General features: G+C 48.6%; 1 long non-coding RNA gene across 1 annotated transcript; it reads left to right on the top strand.

Annotated features, from left to right (window-relative positions):
• Positions 1-1,402: 1,402 nt before the first annotated feature.
• On the top strand, positions 1,403-6,834 carry LOC138724913 (uncharacterized). Its single transcript, XR_011338122.1, has 5 exons — positions 1,403-1,714; positions 2,764-2,863; positions 3,285-3,435; positions 5,427-5,893; positions 6,753-6,834. It is a non-coding gene; the product is annotated as an uncharacterized lncRNA (long non-coding RNA).
• The last annotated feature ends 984 nt before the right edge of the window (positions 6,835-7,818 follow it).

Raw genomic sequence — 7,818 nt, 5'->3', positions numbered from 1 at the left:
GAGCCTTGCTGAACCTGGCCTCCCAGCCTCTCCCCTGGCCTCCCAGCCTCTCCCCTGGCCTCCCAGCCTCTCCTCGCCCCTGGCTCCCAGCAGCACCCGCCGTGTTGGCAGCCTGAGCAGCGAGGGCCTTCTGCATAATTTATTCTCTGGGCAGGGAGGGGAGGAAGCGAGAGCGAGCTTTTAATTAAAATGATATCTTACAGATCAAATAAATATGAATAAGATGCCAAAAACAACTGTATAAATCCCAAACATTCTCTTGTGTTTTAATTATTTGTGTTGATAAAGCAAGAGCGAAAGCATTTTACTGCGCTTGGAGGGCGAGGAGGCAAAAGGTTACGCTGGCGTTCTTTATGTTCTTTTCAAGGAACAAATGTTTCAGAAGCACAGATCTGACAAAGTATAATTCATATCAGGAATTAAATTGGAATTTAGAGAACAATTGTTAATATTTCAAAGTAATTGTTTAAGAAATTATCATTTTGGTATCTGTCTCAAAAATAATTACCCACCACTAATTTTTCTTTTTCAAAGGCTGCTATTTGTTGGAATTGTGGAAAGATGAGGAGTTTTTGCCGTGGGCTATTTATGTAGTTCAAATGAGGAGATAAATAGGAAGGGACTTTCATGTTCCTAGGCAAACGAGTCTGACTAACACACGGCTTCAATCGCAAAAGTGGGGTTTATTTGAAAATTGGGGGGATTTTTTTCTGGATGGGATTTGCAAGTCACAGCAGGCAAGTGAAGAATCAGTCCCTGTGCACGTTCATTAGAAACTGGGCCCCCAGACAAAACGCTGCTGCAGGTGAAGCCCTGACCACCCGTGTGGGGCAATTCCTCCAGCTGGGCAGAGCCCAGCTGCGTGGCACAGCCTGGAAGTCTTGGGTTGCTTGGTGTCCAAGAGGATAAGGTTGTACACTTACAGGTTATATGTGCTGGTCTTTCTCTCGCAGACAGTGTGTCTTCCCCGAGAGGCAAAGCGAGTTGTGTCCATTGCCCAACCTGCCACGCAGCCCTCGGCAGCACTTCGGGGTGGGAGAGGAGGGCGAGTTCCACTTCTGCTCTTCAGGCGGGGTGTGGGTAAGTTGAGGCGTCTGTGGCTTCCTGGAAAGAAGGCTGGGTACTTGTATGTTTAGAATAGAATATTTAGAATATGGAATATTTGAAGAATTTAAGCTGAAAGAGGGGTGATTGAGATGAGATCTTAGGGAGAAATATTTTCCTGTGAGGGTGGGGAGGCCCTGGCCCAGGTTGCCCAGAGCAGGGGTGGCTGCCCCATCCCTGGAGGGGTTCAAGGCCAGGCTGGATGGGGCTTGAAGCCCCTGATCCAGTGGGAGGTGCCCCTGCCCATGGCAGGGGTGGGACTGGATGGGCTTTGAGGTCCCTTCCAACCCAAACCATTCTGTGATTCTATTACGGTTTCCCAGCAGGTTGGTCCCTGCACCCTGTGAAGAACCCCTGCTGCCATAAATCTGTCCAACAACCTCCTGGGGGAAGATCCTCTGGGTTTTGGGTTGTTAACATGTCTTCCACACCCTTCATGCTATATCTCCCTCTTCCCTTTGATCTCAAGGACTCCAGACTCCCCTGAAGACGTTGGTCTGGAGGCTAATGAGGAATACACTTGACCTTTGCAGACGCTGTGATTAAAGATTACCAGAGAATGTGGGAGAAGCAAAAAAAGCTCCTTTTGGCTTCATCCTCCCAGCTTGTTGTAAGTATCCCAATTACGAAGCAGATCACAGGGGCTGTGTTGGAAGACATCAGTATCAGCAAATTAGCAGGCTGCAGCAGGAGCAGTAATTAAGGCAGCTTTGTGTTTGCCCAGGTTTGGGGCTGTCACTCCTCTTTGCATGCTGCTTGGATTCAGGGTCTCCTTGTGTTCCTGGGGTTTGGGGTCCCGCTGTGCCAAGCTGCGGCTTCTGCCGAATATGCCGTGCTTTTCAAATAATTGCCGTGTTTTAGGAATTAATTGCAGTCCTTGCAGGCAAAGGACAAAGCAGAGGCAAAACAGTGATGGTTTGTATGGCCCTGCTGCTGCTGCAGCCCCAGAGGTGTCGGTAAAAACTCTGTCTAGCTAAGGATGAGTGAGGAAAATCTGGCAGAAAAACACTCTGTTTCCCTATGGAAAAGTGAGGATGATGGATTTGCACCCTCTCAGGCCTCCTGCTCTAGCGAGGCACTAGGTAGGTCCGTGAGAGCTCCTGCTATGTGAGAGAGCTTGGAAAACAAGAGAATCCATAGCTGCTTTGCTCAGCTGAGGAGCAGAGAGGGCAGGCGAAAAAAGTTTGGAGCCCTTCCTTTGGGAGGTCAGCTTGCAGCACAGAGCTCTTCATCATGGACAGCTCTGCCAGGAAGTTCTCCCCTCCTATTAAGCCAGTATTTTCCTATTCTTAATTGAAGCCCAGACTTGTTTTACATCTGTGTAGAGGCATTAAAAAAAAAATCTCCCTTTCATGTTGTTTATCATCTCTAAATATCAAAGCCAACAACCCGTTTCCTTTGTGCTTCGCTGTGTGCCTCATGAATTGCCCGCAGACTGGCTGGGATCATCTCGGAGCTCTTCCCTACCACCCCTGCCCAGGGACTTGGGCTGCAGATTAACACACGGATCAGCTCTGAAATGATTGTCTTAACCCAGGGGCTAAAGAACCAGGGATCCTTCTCTCCCCTGCAGCACATTTATTTCACAAAGGTTGAAAATTGGGGTTTTTTCTTCTCTGATACAGCATAATACATCTATTTGAATTTTTTTTTCATAAGATTCATTATGGAAAAATGAGGGAGGGGAGCAGAGGGAGAAGCCAATCCCTTCGCAAGTAAAGCCTGGCACCGCCAAGTGGTTCCACATGTAGAGACTGGGGTGAGTTCCTTGCAGTTGCTCTAACAGTGATCTGACCACCTGCAGATCTTGCCAGTTGGTCTTGGAGGCAGGATTTGGCCACTCGAAGGTGCCATTGCCATCTCACCATCCCCTTCCCCTGGGAACAGCACGTGGTCCTCTCCAGCAGCAGCCAAGAGCTGGGTTATGCAGCACTCTGCTCCCTGCAGGATGCTGGCAGGGTCTGTGGGCAGGATGCTGGGAGGAACAGGAGATGCCCAAATAGCTTTTCTCAATGATTTTCCAGCAACCCAAGTAGTCCATGAAACGTGAGCCCTGCTTGCTCTCCCTAGGAGCATCCTTAGCATGATGATGCGACCTTCAGCCCAAAGTCCTCACCTTCCTCTTCTTATTCCTTGAAGGCCTTATAGTAAAGCAGCTGATTTGATCTGTGTTTTGTTAGACCCAGACATGACCCGACAGACCCGTGCGCATCCAGAGCATCCTCAGGAGTTTGAACAGAGCAGTCACCCAGCTGGTACCCGAGGCAGGTCATCACCAGGCAGATGGGAGAGTCCATTCTTTGTGGGACTCCGCAAGCACGCAGGATGCCGGTATGTGTGATCATAAGGGGCCATGGTAACACATTCTCTCTTGAATGCATCATAGGCATAGTGCATTTTATCACAGAATGCAATCATAGAACCATTAAGATTGGAAAAGACCTCTCGGCTCACCCAGTCCGACCATCAAACCAACACCACAGTGTCTGCTAAACCATGTCCCCAAGTGCCACGTCTGCAGGTTCTTTGAACCCCTCCAGGGACGGAGACCTCCACTGCCTGGGCCCCCTCTGCCAGGGCTCAGTATCATTTATCATAACAGTGGTGAGGCCCAGCCAGTGCCTCCAAAAATAGAGACACTGAGTACTACTGGTTTCTGAAAAAGGCTTTGCAAATGACCCAGCTCTCCTTAATAATCACGAATGAAGAAAAATGATCAGGAATGGATCAGGTTGGACCTGAACAAGAGAAAAAACTTACTCTCTGTGCAGGTGATGGAGCACTGGAACAGGCTGCCCAGGGAGGGTGTGAAGTCTCCTCCTCTGGAGATACTCAAACCCGCCTGGACACACTCCTGTGCGACCTGCTCGAGGTGACACCACGTTAGCCAGCACTTGGACTGGATGGGCTCCAGAGGGCCCTTCCAGCCCCACCTGTTCTGGAATTTGGGGATGAGCAGTGCTCTGTGGAGCCATCACGGGGCACTTGGGGAGTGCTGGCTGCTTTGGCCACTGGAGCAGCTGCTCCAGCTGAACAAAACCAAGGGGAGGATCAGAGAGTGAGTTCTGATGAAGGAAGAGAGGCAGTGAATAACTTTTTCCCTCCTGGGAAAACTGTGTATTTGCACCGAAGATAAGTTTAAAAAGAGAGATGGGTGTTTATCTGTGTTGGCAATGCCGCAGGTCCCAGGAGGCTCGCATGATAGCGAGGGAGGCGTCGATATATTTTTGCATACAGGGGAGCTGCTTGCAAGGAAAGTGCTCTAATTAGAAGAAAATATTTGATCTCCATAGGCTTTTGGTGAAATATCTTAGCAAGGCAGCAGATGTTGCTGAAATTATTTCATTCAAGTGTTTCCCCCCCTTTTCTTACCTTGTTTTTTTTTATGAGGCGCATTGAATTAAAATTCGATAAACACCTCATGGCAGTTTACTGGAGGGTGCAAAAAACTTTCTGTAAATTAAAGCTGATGCCTTTATCCTCAGCAAAGTACATTTGCCTGCACTGTCATCCTGCTGCCTTACTTTGGAAAGCCACAAGTTATCCAGAACCTCCATATCACCCTGGAAGCTATCGAAGACTCCCCAGAACATGTCATAGCGCAACCAGATTGTATTCCTCCGCATTTATATTTCTCCAGTCCTTGAGAACTGGGATTGTTTAACCTGGAAAAGGAAGGTGGTTGTGGTGAGGTGGGTGCTGGGATCTTCTCCCAAGTAACAAGGGAGGGGGAAAAGGGGAAATGGCCTCAAGTTGTGCTGAGGGAGGTTCAGATTGGATATTAGGGAAAATGTCTTTACTGAAAGAGTGGTGAAGCATTGGATGAGGCTACCTAGGGAGGTGGTAGAGTCTCCATTCCTGGAGGGGTTCAGAAAGCATGTAGAGGTGGCAGTTTGGGGCATGGTTCAGCAGGCACGGTGGGATTGGGCTGACAGTTGGACTGGATGAGCTTAAAGGTCTTTTGCAACCTTAATGATTCTATGATTCCATGTACCTCCACTGCACCTTGTGTCACCCTGGTCACCACAACATCCCGATGCACTCTGCGTGATCCTGCCTTGTATCACTTTGACCAGTAGTTCACCTCCAAGAGACCAGAAGGCCGCAAATGTGGCTCCTTAGTGCACATAAATACAGGACTGCCTTAAAGACTCTCCAGAAGGTCTCATGGAGGCATCTGACTCCTTTGGAGCAGGTTCAGATGAGGAACTTTGCAAGACAGGAACTTGAAGCCACATGTGAGCTTTGGTCCAATGAGACTTGGGAGAACAAAAGCCCCATTTTGGGATACTTTGCCTGATTATAACAACATTCTATTGCAGTCACAGCTGCGCAGCACAGCTCATTCTGAGCTGATGGACGGTGAGAGATGGCACCTGCTGTGATCTCCATGAAAGGGTGGAAAAATGGAGAGGTGGATGAGGAAATGAGGCTTGTATGGAGAACATGCATGGACTTCTACAAAAAAGGGTGAGGAGGAAGACAATAAATGCAGGACCTGACACTGCATCCCCATGTGAACTTTTGCCTTTAAAGTAAGAATTAAATGGACTTTCCCCAGAGAAGGAGGTGCTGCCCTTGAACCCCAGACAAGCACATCCTGAACACCATCAGAGTGTCCTGCATGCACCAGCAGCTCCACGCGAACAGGGACCATTTACAGACCTTGCTCCTGGAAACGTCGTCATCCACGGGTCTGCAGAGACCGGGCTACACCAGCTGAACACGAAACGCTGCCTCAGATCAGCAACCCTGTCGTTTTGCCTACAGAGTCAAAACAAGGGTCTTGGTGAGTTTGCTTGTCCGGTGTCACCCCAAAAGCATCTGCAGGACAGCACATTGAACCCCACAGGACAGGTCAGTTAATTATGTTGAGTGAGTCAATACATTGATCGATTTATCAAATGATAAACAGAGTTTCTGCTTTCATCAGGGCTGTGAATATTAATTGATTTGACAGGCTGAAGCTTGGTAAAACAAGTAGAAGGGGCATCGGGGCATCACTGTATTAATTAGCCGTGTTGGAGCTGCTTTTAGCTGCTTCCGAAGTTTAATCAATATCCTACGTTTGAGTCCCAAAAGGCTTATGAAAACAGCCTTTGAAATCCTTTAAATTGTTGCCTCTGTGAGGTTTTAGACTCTTGGCGTGTTCATGTTCTGCTGTTTTTCTTCCTTTTCTTTTCCCTCCTGAAATCAATAGTGACCCATAAGGACTGGTAGGGGTGGGCTTTCTTATTTGTATCACACATTTGCATTCAATAGGAATAGAAATAAAACGAAAAAGATCTGGTTTAGTACAATAATAATAATAATCCTAGACATTAATGAGCTGCCCTCTGCCTTCCAGTTTCTGTACGCAGTAAATTACCTCTGTAGGTTTAATCTGATGTGAATGGGCATGGCACCATTTAAATCCTGTTCTCCTGAGCCCCTGCACGCTGCTCAGACTTTGATTTAATACAAAGTAAGGTTTGAGCTCGTGAAGACATTTTATGGAGAGGGAGGAAGGAGAAGGTGGAGCTGAAAATACAGCTGGGAATGAAGCTGTGAAGAGAAGGAGATGGAAGGATTGCGTCCACAGGGCAAGCTGGGGAGACGATGGGGAAAGCAGAGCCACTGCCGTATGCTGAGTTTTGATGTTTCCTCAGGAGGAGAAAGGAAGGCAAGTGGAGGGGACAATGCGGTACGCGAGGAGGAAGGCATGAAAGCAGAGGTGGATCGGGAGAGAAGGTAGGTTGGCCTCGTCTCTAAGGCTTGGTAGGGGGGCTGTAACAGCACTGAGGAGGAGCAGATCATCAGGAGACACCACAGGGAAGGGGCTGAGGGGTCATCCTTTGCGCTGGGCCTTTGGGAAATGGGTCTGACCTTTATGTTCAGGTAGGTACGGAGTCTGTGCCACCAGCCAGCTTTATGGGGAGGTTGGACAAGGTGTGAAGAAGGAAGGGCCACTTTGTGATCAGCTCGGTGCCTGCCCAAGAACCGAGCTGAATGTGGGCCACTTCCTCTCCCAGGTGACGCCTGAGGGCTCAAGTCTTCAATCTCCTCTGGCCACTGCTCCAGCAGGCCTGTGAACGCGCAGAGACCTGAAACATTTTTTTCCGAATCTGTGAGTTTCTGACTGGTAATTTGTTGCAGCATTCTGCTGTTTTGACTTCTCATCTCCTTTCAAGACAAAGCTTCCCCAGATGTGCCCGTAGCAGGTTTCCCAGCACACTTTTCCCCTGTGCCTTCAGCGATTCCGCTTGCACTGACTCCCTGAGGTTACTGCTACAGATGTCACACTGGTGCAGTAAATACAGGGAGACCAACAACGCTTAAAATGGTTCTCAGGGCCCCAGCATAATTATAACAATTACAGAGTCAGGCCCTGAGCTGTGCTTTCTGACGCACGCATCTGCCGCGCAGACCTCAGCACATGCACACATCCCCTTGTTAATAATGGAAGACGCCCCAGTCTCTCTGGGAGCAACGCTCTCTGCTTTGGGCAAGGCACTAAATCATGTTTGAAGTTTCTAGGCCAAAATATTCTACTTTTATTTTTGAGGAATAAAGTTCCCCAAAAGTGTGAGGAAAGTTTCCAGGCCCCAGCTACCTTGGCTGACCTGGTCATGGGTGGAAAAGGAGGCAGCCTTGCAGTAGCTGAAGGCGAGAACATCCCACAGTGATGGTAAGCAAGTAATTAGATGAATTAGAGGGAAAAATAGGACTGAAGGG

Source organism: Phaenicophaeus curvirostris, chromosome 10 (assembly GCF_032191515.1).
Source record: "Phaenicophaeus curvirostris isolate KB17595 chromosome 10, BPBGC_Pcur_1.0, whole genome shotgun sequence".
In the NCBI taxonomy this organism is placed as follows: domain Eukaryota; kingdom Metazoa; phylum Chordata; class Aves; order Cuculiformes; family Cuculidae; genus Phaenicophaeus; species Phaenicophaeus curvirostris.
The sequence above is the reverse complement of the archived record's forward strand: the minus strand, read 5'-3'. Positions and strand labels throughout refer to the sequence as shown.